Below are 13753 nucleotides of genomic sequence, written 5' to 3'. Positions count from 1 at the left end.
TACAACGAAATAAAAGTATTACTTTTAAAAACAGAAGACATACATAATTGTGTATATTACATCATTTTCAATTATGTTATCATTAATATCACACATTTTTGCTGTCCAATGCTTGGACATGAGCTTTTTCATGATTACATAATTTGAATTAAAAATTACATGCATTTCTTTATACAAAAACAAAATACAAATAAAATAAAAATAAAATAAAAATAATAATAATAATAATTACATAATTTATCAGAACAGGTCTATAAAGTAAGTAAGCAGACCTTAACCCTAAGCCCAACATTAGGGTATTTGGCCTGCCAAAGACAAAAAGGTTGCCAAGTGCACCAAATCTGACACAGTGGGTCATGAGGACGTCCTGGTCAAGACTGACTGGTCAGATCAGACAATAGTCGATGTTTAGTCCTGTTTAAAAGGCTGATATTATCTATGCAGTCAGTCTATTACTTACATGTTCCATTAGCCAACCAGGCTGCCAGGACCACCAAACCTGACAGTGTATCACGAGCATATACTGGTCAAGAGGATGTGGTCAGATCTGACACTGGTCCATTTTTACACCCTTTTTGAAAGACTGATATTACCTATGTGGTCAGCCTATTACTTACGTGTCACATTAGGGTTTCTAGACAAGAACACACTTCATGCTAGGTCCACCAGATTTGACACAGTGGGTCATCAAGCCAAGCTGGATGAGTAGGTGTAGTCACCTCTGAGATTGGACTATTTTTGTCAGCATTAGGGCCGGATATTACCAATGAGTTCCAGGTATTAACACAACATCTTAGGACATCTTATTTGACTCCACAGGGTCTGTTTAACATAAAGCCATTGAAAGTGAATACAGTGAATGAAATCTTTTGTCTCAGGGTAGATAATATGCAACTAATGCTGTTCCCTTAATAACTTCTTTGCCAGTGTGCATATGTGCACAATCTGGTCTTGTCTGAAGATTTTTTTTCCCACAATATGGCCTGTTAAAGATTTTGTTTTTGCAACAGCTGGAGCAAGTCAAGGATGCATGTGACAAGCCATTTTTCTGCGACCCAAAAACAATCACAAAACATGAGTTCATGAACAACATTACAGACGGATATTTTAAAAGTATTCCAATAAACATAATTTAATTTTAGTAATTGATAAATATATTTGGCCTATGGCTCAAGATTTGCACTAGAAAGCAAGAATTGTGAGTTAATACATCAGCACCATACACACTGTATTGTCAGCCCATTTCTCAGTTTATTCATTTCACTATATGGCAGGTTATGTGGCAGTTATACATTAAGATAGCGTCTATTATTGTTTCTAACTGATTGGAATTGTTTGTACACATGTCTTTCCAGTATAAAATGTATTTTAAAATGGAAAAGATCTAGAATGTTATAATAATGGGAAGCAGTACAATATTTTGAAAAGTATATTGCTAATGGTCTTGAAATGGGGGCAAATATATATCTTTATTGACTGTTGACAGTGTTTCACAGATAGCATTATTACTAAGATCATTTATAAGTGAATTGGCAGCTTGCCCAGATAAACTACTTGGCCTTGGCCATGCTATACTAAAATGTGCAAAATGGTAAATTAATTTAAATACAAAGATGATAGTCATTGGGTATGGTGACTATGTTGCGAAATACAACAATGCACAAATTTGACCGATGTGATTAAATTACTTCAGTAATAAGATGGATACACAGACTACGAGATGGTGTAGCATCACAAGCTACTGGACAACCATTACCACTTAGACTGCATATTGAATACATGCTGCAGTGTAGCCCATACCAAAATCAAACAGCCTTCGTTAATGTCTTCACCATTTCCCGAACTCAGTTATAACAGTCAGCTTGTCCTTCAAAAAGAGGGTTGAAGGAAACATTACTTGTACCTTGAATGCAAAACAAAATACATGTTAATTATTTAACCTTTCCTGCCCCATTTTGGCCAAAAGTGTTATTATATAAGGGGTTATCAAAGCATACAGATGCAGAAATAAATTACACAACCATACCCATCTATTATGCACAAAATACATAAAAAAGTCTCTGTCTCTGAAACCAGTCTCTGCACATGTGAAGGCAGTGCTTCAGGGCTTAACAAGACAGTCCTCACCACAATCCAGCGTTGTTTTAGTTACCAGAGATGTTGGTCAGATAGTTGAAGGACTGCAGGGATAATAGCCAAATGGGTGAATAAGATCTTTGAAGTTGGACTGAGTCACACAGGTGAAGGGATTGGGGTTAATTAGGATACCGTATATCCCAAGATAGCCTTGTAATTCTGAAGATACACAGTATCTAAAATTCACCTTGAAAACAGAACTGATCTTAAGTTATATTTTCATTAATAATTTTACAATAACCATTTAAATATTATCTTGGAGATTATTTAATTGGGGTGCATATTCATAAAGCTTCTCAAAGCTGATCTAGGATTTGTTTATGTCAGTGTTGTAAATAAGACAAAAATTTGATCTTAGCTTAGCCCTCATGCTTTGAGAAGCTTTAAGAATATGGGACTAGATTTTGTAAAATTAAAATTAAAATTTAGTTAAGCCTCTTTTCCCTGTAAACACTCTTTTAGTTACCTCAACACCACCTATTTTTCACACACATACTGTTAGTTTTAGTCTTTGAGAAAGTAGTATACAGATAATTTTTAAATTTAATTACATCAATGGCCTCTTATAAAAACTGTACATTACACCCACAAGAGCTGCAAAACTTAGGAGTTTGTTCCTATCCGAAGCAACAGAAAGGACAAAACATTGTGATCTGAAAACAGAAGAAAATGCAAATATAATGCTCTGTAAGTGTATGTAACTACTGACACTAATATTTACAGTTTAGAATAGGTGATGTCTTTGTGATATGCAAATTGTGCGGACATTCTATCTCATGAATTGTTTTCTTTAAATACCTAAATTATGTTATTACTTTTCTATTATTATTTATTGCACTGTTAGAATAGATCTGCATCTAGCTAATTTGCTGGTGTCAGTTGATCTAATCTGGTCAACGATGGTCAAGATAGTTGAAAAAAATGGACATCCAGGTAATAGATGTACCTTATGCTGTTAAACCAACTGGCTAAAGTGGTAGACCAGCAAAGGCTACGTTTTGGTTCAGGTTTGATGGTTTAGCTGAGACACTACACTGAACAACTAGACAGCGGGTCCAGCAGCATAAACAACTTGATCAAGATGCTCAACCAGTATGATCAAGCAGCAGGGTCATACTGGTCAAATCTCAATTTGATTATAGTGGGCGACCAGTTTGGTCATTGGTCATGCTGGTCAACTATCTTGTTCTCATCTTATCTGAAGTGTGATGCTTATAGATACAAGCATGCAAAACACTCTAATTGTAGGTATTTAGCCAGAAACCAGAGTTGTATTATGCAGCATCTCATTAGATTGACTACTATTCTGTGAAATAGTAGCCAGGTATTTAGACAGAACCTGAACTGTGTTAAATGGGATTTTTATCAGCGTTTTTAAGGATGCGATATGGACAGCCAAGCATAAATAAATACGTAAGAATGTATAGCACGAATAACCAGCCATGATAAAACCGTGGTAACCTAAAAACTTACTTTTCACTTGGTTGTTGCTGCTTCTCGCTGGTCTCACTGAAGTCCACCTCCGCTGCGTGTCCTACGGAAACAGCATTTCTGTTGTCTTGGAAATGGATTTGTAGCGTTTCTGAAGTTGCATGCGTTTTCTGAATTTCACTGCGTTTCCGAAAAAAACTTGCTTTTTCAATTCCCAGATTTCGCGCTGGTCTCAGAAGTCCGCCTCCTCTCTGTGTCCTCTGCAAACAGCACTTCCATTGTGTTGGGACTAGATTTGTAGCAACGTTTCTGACGTTGCGTGAGTTTTCAGAATTTGCACAGCGCGGTGTTGTCATTTGGAGGAATGTGCTTTGTGTATTTGCAGGGCGATGGGTCTTCTTGGCAACTGTAGTGGGTGTGGATTGTGAATCACACTCCAACTTTAAAATAAAATGCTAAAATAAAATGTAAACAAAATTTGGCTCTGTTGGGCTTTATGTAGTATTCTTTAGAAAGGCTCTTCTTTCACAACTTTCTGATCAAGCGATCATACATAAACACAAATGCATTTCCATAGTGATGACTTCTTGGAAGTTTAATTGAAGTCCAATAGAAACGCATGCTTATTCCTATTTCATATAAAGCAGAATTGATTTGGGGATCGATGCCTACTGTGTTTTCCAGTGTCAGATCATGTTCTCCATAGGTCAATGCAGGAACATGGTTGAATAGTTTCATGAATGGTTTGTATATACGTGAATGCTTGATTTATGTCTGCCATAATCTACGTCACAATTTTAAAGCTACGTTTACCAAAGTCTGTACTGTTTTCCCCTACTAACGTGTATATGTAGTACTATCTAACAAATATTTCATAGATATAAAGAAACAGCAAAACCTAGTGGAACCTACGCCTAGGTGATTGGCACAAGAGAAGTCACATTATTCTTAAGTCTCATTATTTCTGGATTTACAGAGGAGTAACAGGTGAACAGCCTCCAACAGAGAACATGCCATCCATCCTGCTGGAAAGAATAAACACAAAGGTACTTGACATGAGTAGAACTGACTTGAAATTCTCACAAACTGCTTTTAAATGTTTTATATGTGCATTATTTTCAGATGATAGCACTACAAGTTTGCTGTATATGACCTTTGTCTTTTTTTAAATATTCCCTTAGATGTATAGTTTTGTTGATGGTACATTAGGGGCTGATTAAGAATGTGTTGTCCTTCACAGTCAAACATTTCATCATTCTAAGCTTTGGGGCTGTGTGTGCTTTGTGTTGAGAAAAATTTGGCTGGCAACTGGAGGTGTGGACAGGGAAGGAGAGTGAGTTGAGTTTGATCCCAGTGATGAGTCCCTGTTGGGCCTGCGGGGCTGTCTGTAACCCTGGCCTTCATCTATCACTGTGCTTGGGAGCTCTGCTGAAGGTGTGGACTGTGGAAGGCAGATGAGCCAGCGCTGTAGCAGTTGAGCTGCATACCCATATGCACATATCTGTTATGTACATTCAGGTATCTTACAGAGTGTGATGGAAATATGTTTTCATAAAAATCAGCACTCATTGCATCGCACAGCATGCAGAAAAAGAAGAGGGATGTTCAGGCACTGCATGCTGCAGTCATTTATAATAGAGAGAAATGTGAACTAAGGCAGTTTACAATGGCACTTATAAAAAACTGCTACATCATTTAAACTTTAGACTGTATGTGTGTTTGACTTTGTGCATGGCACCTACTCTCCTGGATGGCTTTCATGTGGGCCGGTGCAACACCTAATGATTGCAGATGTGCAATGAAAGTTTGGATTGATGTGACCTGTTGGAGAGGGTCAGTCAGCCAACCTTGCACTTCAGTGTCATATTTGAAACAGGAGGCCAAACTAACCCACTAGGCTTAGCGCACCTAAGGGTACTGTTTCAATTACACATGCTGTCAAGGCCACCACAAAGAGCATGGTAAACCTGGACTTGAGATGACACTGTTTGGATGTTGTGCTTACTAATCCTAGCTGCAGCAGTTATTTAAGTCATTATATGTTTTATTGAATGGTTGTTTTTGTTGTGCCCCATACTGTCTTAAAAATTCCACAGTCCAGCAGGATGGATGTCATGTTACCAAGACAGTGTTCTGAAATTGTTTTCCTCAAATCAGCACTCATTGCATCACACCGCATGCAGAAAACAGAGATGAATGTTCAGGCACTACATGCTGTACTCATTTGTCTCAGAAAGAAATGTGAACTAAGGCAGTTTACAATGGCACTTGTACAAAATTGCTACATCATTTAAACTTTAGACTGTATGTGTTTGTTCATAGCAGCCTTGACTTTCACTTTCTGCAGAGCTTTAGAATATGAACAAAGAATGACATTAAAATGTTTCAAATAAAACATTTTACTTTGTGATATTTTTTACCTGTTGTAATGCTTTAGACCAGTTCTCTTTCCAGCCAGATTAAAGCAACATTTTGAAAAATTGAACACTGACATCAAGCAGAAAAGTGAGGGGTCCAGTGGAAGAATGGAGACTCTGTTGTTATGGCTCTCCGCAACAGGCTGTTGGAACATGTAACTGATGTGTGTTTGTTTGCATGTAAGCAGATACAGTGTTTCATTGCCCTACTCAGTATTTTGCCCATTGTCCAAAAACTAAAAAAGTTATTTAACTAACTTTTGTGCCAAATACTAACTTTGTGACAAAATATTGCTGATATTTTAGTAAAATTACAAAACTTTGATGCACACACAGTTATGTTCAAAATAACAGCAGTGTGTTTAAAAACATGAGTAAATAATACTCTATTTCCATGCATTGAGAACACTGCACATTATATACTAAATCAAAATGAAGAAAACGCATCAATTACTTTACATAAAATGAAGAAATATTAATATTGGGCTGTTCAAAAAATAGCAGTGTCTGCATTTTTCTTCACAAACTCAAATATTTACTCTATAACATGAAAATCTTTAGGTATTCCAGCCCAGGATGATTTGACAACTTTCCACAATTCCTCTGCATTTCTTGGTTTTGCCGCAGAAACAGCATTTTTGATGTCCCCCCACAGGTTTTCTATCAGATTAAGGTCCGGGGATTGGGCTGGCCACTCCATAACTTTAATTTTGTTGGTCTGGAACAAAGATGCTGCTCGCTTACTGGTGTGTTTGGGGTCGTTGTCTTGTTGAAACACCCATTTCAAGGGCATTTCCTCTTCAGCATAAGGCAACATGACCTCTTCCAGTATTTTGATATATGCAAACTGATCCATGATCCCTGGTATGTGATAAATAGGCCCGACACCATAGTAAGAGAAACAGCCCCATATCATGATGCCTGCACCATGCTTCACTGTCTTCAGAGTGTACTGTGGCTTGAATTCAGTGTTTGGGGGTCATCTGACAAACTGTCCGCAGCCCCTGGTTCCAAAAAGAACAATCTTACTTTCATCAGTCCACAAAATGTTTCTCCATTTCTCTTTAGGTCTGTCCATGTGTTCTTTAGCAAACTGTAACCTCTTCAGCACGTCTTTTTTTTCCTTGCCGATAGATTAGCTTAACACAGGCGTCTTCTAATTGTGACAGTACTCACAGGTAACTTCAGACCTTCTTTGATCACCCTGGAGCTGATCATTGGCTGAGTCTTTGCCATTCTGGTTCTGGTTATTCTTTGATCCATTCGAATGGTAGTCTTCTGTTTTCTTCGATGTTTCTCTGATTTGCTTTCCATTTTAAAGCATTGGAGATCATTTTAGCCGAGCAGCCCATCATTTTCTGCACTTCTTAATACCTTTCCCCCTCTCCAATGAATGTTTTAATTAAAGTACGCTGTTCTTCTGAACAATGTCTCGAATGACCCATTTTTCTCAGGTTTTTAGAGAGAAATACATGTACAACATGTGTTGGCTTCATCTTTAAATAAGGGCAACTAATTGACATCTGTTTTTTTCACAGAATGAATGACCTCATTAATTGAACTACACACTGCTATTATTTTGAACATGCCTGTTTCAATTAATTATTTAATTACGCAAACACAGGAGCATGCATATCATGAATGTTGGGTCTGATGGTTTTCTATTACTCTACTACACTGGTAAGTTATTTGCCATGTAGTAATATAATTTCTACCAAAAACAATGATTGATCTGGTTAGTCATGTTGGACTGCTATTATTCTGAACACAACTGTAAATCTAATGCAATTAGACTATAGGTGTTTTACCACTTGATGGTGCTCTTGGATAAAGGAAAAACACATTTTCCCTGTTAGACCACAAATCCTGTTAGTACAATTAATGTTATTTAAAAATTGCATGTTCTAAAATTAAAATAAATGAACTTTTCTTTGAGTACAGAAATATTCTATTAAGGATCTGCCAGAGTACAGAAAAAATACATTTTATCTACAAGGACATAGAAACATCCTGTAAAAGGTCTGTCAGTGAACAGAAAAAAAAATAAGTCAATTGACTAGAACTCCATAGAAAGATTCTTAAACATCTGTAATACAAGACCCACTTTTATCTAAGCCCTGAGTGGGGCAGGTCATACTATCTTAATCCTTCCCATGTATTGTGAGGTAATAATTTCCTGTTTACAGGAAAAAGGTTTAAACACTTAAATTGTGCAAATTTTCTAGGACTCCATAGAAAGATTCTGTAAAAGATCTGACAGTATATAGAAAGACTATATGACTTCTCTATAAGGACACTATAAAGTTTCTGCAATACAAGTACTGGTACTTGTACAACCGATGATATTGGGGATTGATCACATGGACTCCAGTGGGAGTACTCTTGCCGCTTTTGTTGTTGCCGCTTCACACTGGATCTTTTACTTTTTACGCCGTTTTTCTTTCACGGATCATAATTTGTTGGCTGCCAGTACTAGGATATGTTTGGTTGCAATGTGTGTCCTTGCTGTTCTTGGGCTGCTTGTTGATTGGTATAGCAGGATGGCTAGCGTAGCATCGTAAATAGGTCAGAGTCCGCACCGATGCGGACTGGTTCTCTGTCAATAAAGATCTGCAGTGATCTTTTCTGGTTGTATGCAGCGTCTTTTTTTCCTGTTTTTTTTATCTTGGAGTATTTGTGACTGGCCTACCTGCCTGTCAGTACTGGGCAATGCTGCTCCAATACACGCCATTACAATTCTGCAGCTTCTGTTCTCACTATCGCCTGGACTCTTCCACCTACATGCTATGCTAGTCACTTGGCATTGCTCTCCGCCCTCGCTATATACACCACTCCCACAGACCTCTGTTCTCTACTTACAACTCATCTGACTCTGCTATTCCTGTTTTCTGGACTAATGGAGGACACCAATGAACCTGCTGTTCTGCTATTTCTGGTCCCATCTGTCATCTCATTAATGAGTCCCTAACATTAGGTTATGTTCCTTCAGTACGCAAAACCTCAGCTATCACTCCCATTCTTAAATAAACCTGGAATAAATTCTGCACTTCTTGATAGTTACCAGCCCATTTCCAATCTCCCCTTTCTGGCCAAGGTATTAGAAAAGTTGTAGCTTCTCAACTGTAGTCTCTCTTAAATACACAGACTCAATTTGAACCTTTTCAATCTGGTTTCTGTCACATGCACAGTACTGAGACAGCGCTAAGACAGCACTGAGACAGCCCTCTTACTTGTCCTAAATGATCATCTCTCTGCTGACATGAATATTCTCCTCCTTCTAGATTTAGTGCCGCATTTGACACAATTAACCATAACACCCGCCTCTCAACCATTGGCATTAACAACACGGTTCTTGAATGGTTCTTGTCCTATATTTCTAATAGAACACATTATGTTGTTTTAGGTAAATACAAATCGCACAATTCTACCATCCCTCAAGGTGTTCCCCAGGTATCTGTCCTTGGCCCTCTCCTGTTCATTATCTATGCTACCCCTTGGTCAGATTATCCGCAGGCATGGTCTTTATTTCCACTGTTCTGCAGATGACACTAAGATCTATATTAACACCAAGGCTAACACTACCCTACCACCTCCTGCTTTACTCTCTTGTATCCAAGATCTCAAGCAGTGGATGAGCATAAACTTCCTAAAAGTCAATTCTGATAAAACTGAATTTCTACTTATTGGGCCGAAGTCCAAAATATCAAAATTCTCCAATCTTAAATTAAAGCTGGACAGTACCTTGTTCAGTTCCTCATCCATGGTTAGGAACCTTGGCATACTCTGACTGCTCTCTCTCTTTTGAACCCCATGTCAAGTGCCCGGTCCTCATCACCCCTGGTCTACATCAGCTACACTGGCTCCCCATCCCTGAACACATTCAGTTCTAAATCCTCCTCCTTACATACAAAGCTCTGCATGGTCTTGCACCTCCCCATCTAACTCAACTCTTAAACCCTTAATGCCCCACCCATACATTTCGGTCCTCTAATGCAGGTCTCCTCTCCATCCCCAAGTTTAGACTGGTATCTGTAGGAAGCAGATCCTTTAGTTTCATGGCCCCAAAATTATGGAACTCTTTTCCTCAATCTCTCCGTCTCTGCTCCACACTCTCCTCCTTCAAATCTCAACTTAAAACATGCCTCTTTTCTCAACACTTTTCAGAACCTATTTTCTTATCCGTATTTGTTATTGTGTTGTGTCAATTTTTTTTTCAGTCATCATAAAGTGACCTTGTGTCTCTGAAAGGCGCTATATAAATTGAACTTATTATTTTTATTATTATTATTTAGCTGAGCTCCTGCTTTCTGTAGGGTGCAGTCTGTTGTACCCAAGAAAAGGTCTATAGAAAGAAATCTAAGATAACAAATATTCTAAAATTGAATTACAAAATATTTCTGACTAAAAAAATTATTTAAAAAACCCCAGCTAAATATAAATGACAGAACTGTTCTATGATTGTAGATCATTGTTCTTAAACACATTAAAAATATGTAAATATTATTAACTTACCACATCTTTATGGTAAAAGGCAGTGATGCTCATTGTCAGCCTAGGAAAAATCTGTTACAGAGAAATTACAGAACTCTTATGGCAATAGGAAATGTATGACATTTTTAAGTTACTAAGTAAAATAGATTATGTAATCTTTATGCATGGCAATAACAAAATGAGTCATGACAATCTATGTGCATATTGGATCCTATAAGTAACTTGCTTTTATTTCTTACATGCTCTTTTACTCTGTAGAAGTTTAACTTTTATGTAATTTTAATATAAAGACTGAACTTTTACACAATTGTAATATGAGATTAATGAGAAATTGTGTCAATTTCCTGTAGCTTCACTGAAGTTCATTCGACAATGTTTCATCTAAGAAAAGAAACACAGAGCTAGGATTCTAGTTCAAGTAGTCAACCTCAGGTATGTACATAATGCACCAATAAATCCTCAATACTATGTCCTCTAGAGGAGTTGTTTGTTTCCTTCTTTAAAAAATGACACTGTACCTGAAAGCAGGCTGGTCAAAGACAACCCTGAAGAGCTGTTAGAGTCCTGGTGTTGAAAAAAAGAGAAGACTGAGATGACAACTGCTGGGAAGAAAGCTTGTGAACCTAAAAACTAAACTGTGAAATGTTTTGATGATTGTTTATTAAAGTTCATTAAAAGTTAAACAAAAATGGATTGTAAATTCCCTCCAATTCCTTAGAAAGATTGTGTAAGCCTTCTGCAATACAAGTCTGGTCTTTACCTGAGCTCCAGAAGTTGGCAATGCAGCACATCAGACCATCTGGATCTTCCCCATATATTGGATACTAGAGTTAGGGTTACACAGTATAGAAAACATACGTATACTCTCTACAGGGACATAGAAACATTCTGCAAAAGTTCTGTTAAGTTATAGAAAAAAACATGTAAATTCTCTAACATTCCATAGAAAGATTCTGTAAACATTCTGCAATACAAATCTGACCTTTACCTGAGCTCTTCAGGGGGGCAGGCCATCTGCATTATATAACTGGACAGAAATTCATGTAAATGTTCATTAAAATCTTATTCTGCTATTGTGTTTTTTCAGCATATAAACCTTTCCAAAGAACCCCCTTATTGTTCCTTGCTCAAGATGGCAAAATCATAGGAAAATTACATACTTTTTCTAACAGATGCTATTTTGAAATCTAGAGTGTGGCCATGGTAGTGTGTGCTCCCAACCATATACTGAGATAGTCAAAAAAAGAATACAATATAATCCAGAGATCCTTGGCCTAATTGTCCTTGAGATTGTCAATATGTATGTTAACCTCACTCTCAAATAGAAAACAGTCAAAATGACAGAAACAAACTGGGGTGAGTAGGGAGTGGATATGAAGGACAGTGTAGGGTCATGAACAATTTCTGTTATTTGTCAGGCACGTTATCCTACCAAATGAGGCCACTGCCATTACGGTTTAGTGGTATTAACACTAATGAATTGTCAGTCACAGTAGATTGGGGTATCACTCATCAACAGGGAAAATGTATTCATTCTAATTAATTTATTAATGATTAATAATTCAGCCTCAACTCATGAAAGTCACCAGTTCAATAAATGATCATTTCTCATCTACCAAACTTTGGAATATCACTCTTGACTCACAGATGTAATAACTAATATATGTTTATTGAAGAAGCAGAGATAGGCAAATTCTACTAATTACCAGAAGTATCGAGTTAAGCCAAAATGAGCACAAATGATTCATGGTGAATCAAGGTAGCTACTTATCAACCAAACAAGACCAACAAAGGAAACTTATTAAACAAATGAGAATCATGGTGAAAGAGCATGACAAAGTATAACAGAAGACACAGGAGGAAAGAGGGAAATTAATGTGAAACAGCCAGAACTAATTATAGGATTGAGGAGGCTCTATCGCAAATGAGAGGAAATACTTAACTGATTTTGTTATTGATAAACAATAAAGTTACTGTTGATACCAACCAGTAACGTAAAAAGGGAAATGCCTGTTCTTTCGACTCGCTGGGACTCGAACATGTAAAACCATCTGGGTGGCATATGTTGGTGGACAGGGCATGCCTGGTTCATGCACATTCAATAGACTGTTTTCATGATTGCGGGGGTGGGGTGGGGTGGGGGGGGGGGAATTCCTGTAGGACATACAGGAATACACAGAATACACCAGGGCTAAATTAAACAAAGAAAATTATTCATTTACTATCAATTTCTACCTCTTAAACATAACCTAAAATGGGTAGACAACTGGACAAACCAACTTATCTACTTTCCTATTTTCTAAAAGTTACAAACTACTAACTTTAAAATATTGTCCAATTCCTTCAAATAACATTTCTAGTAAACGGCTAGGACCGGTTAATAATTATTTATAATAAGCAAGAGGAAAGAAACATGCATAAGAAGTGAGGAACAGAATAATGAAACAAGACACATCAAATAATAGGAGCAATAATCACAACCTAGAAATTACCTTTTGACATCATAGTTGGTTAAATGGCAAGTTATTTTGTGAATCTGTGGGAAAGAGAAACATATATCTGAACATATCTCTGTGGGATGAGAAAGATTGGTTGTCCTGGTAAGGGTTTGAGCCTGATGGAATTTGTGGTCAGTTCCTTTAAGTATAACCAGGCTGGAAAGAGCTTCACACATTCAAGACCCACAGATCTGAGACACCTAAGAAGACGTGGAAGGGTCAGAAAGCCAGCCCAGCAAAGTAAGTGTTCAGCTAGGTCATTTATGACTTTGTTGTTCAGCATAACTCTGAGGAGTTCAGGGGTCCTATCCATGTCCTGACCTGGTCAAAGGGATCATTTGTAGTCCATCTTCACTAGAAGGGAATACCATTGTAATGAGGTGTACTTTGTCTGCAATAAGATGTTTGAGATGCTTTGACCCAGTAGTCTAGTCATCATAATTTGACCTTCATCAAAGTCACTCAGATCCTTTGCCCAGTTTTCCTGTCTCCAACACAACTTCAAAACCTGACGTTTCACTAGCTACCCAATATATTCTACCCATGGACAGGTGCCTTTGTAATGAGAATGTTATTCTCTTCACCTGTCGGGGGTTTTAAATGTTGTGGCTGATCAGGGTAGTACAATACTTTAGCTGAATGATAGATCCCCTTACAGGTTGCAAAATAATTTTGCACATTTCTGCAAACTGGCTATTTGCAAAACCGTGTGCTCACTTTTAAACTTTATTTAAAAACAGCTCAAGTACAGTACATACTGCCAATATAAGCACAGGGATG

Source organism: Electrophorus electricus, chromosome 2 (assembly GCF_013358815.1).
Source record: "Electrophorus electricus isolate fEleEle1 chromosome 2, fEleEle1.pri, whole genome shotgun sequence".
In the NCBI taxonomy this organism is placed as follows: Eukaryota; Metazoa; Chordata; class Actinopteri; order Gymnotiformes; family Gymnotidae; genus Electrophorus; species Electrophorus electricus.
The sequence above is the reverse complement of the archived record's forward strand: the minus strand, read 5'-3'. Positions refer to the sequence as shown.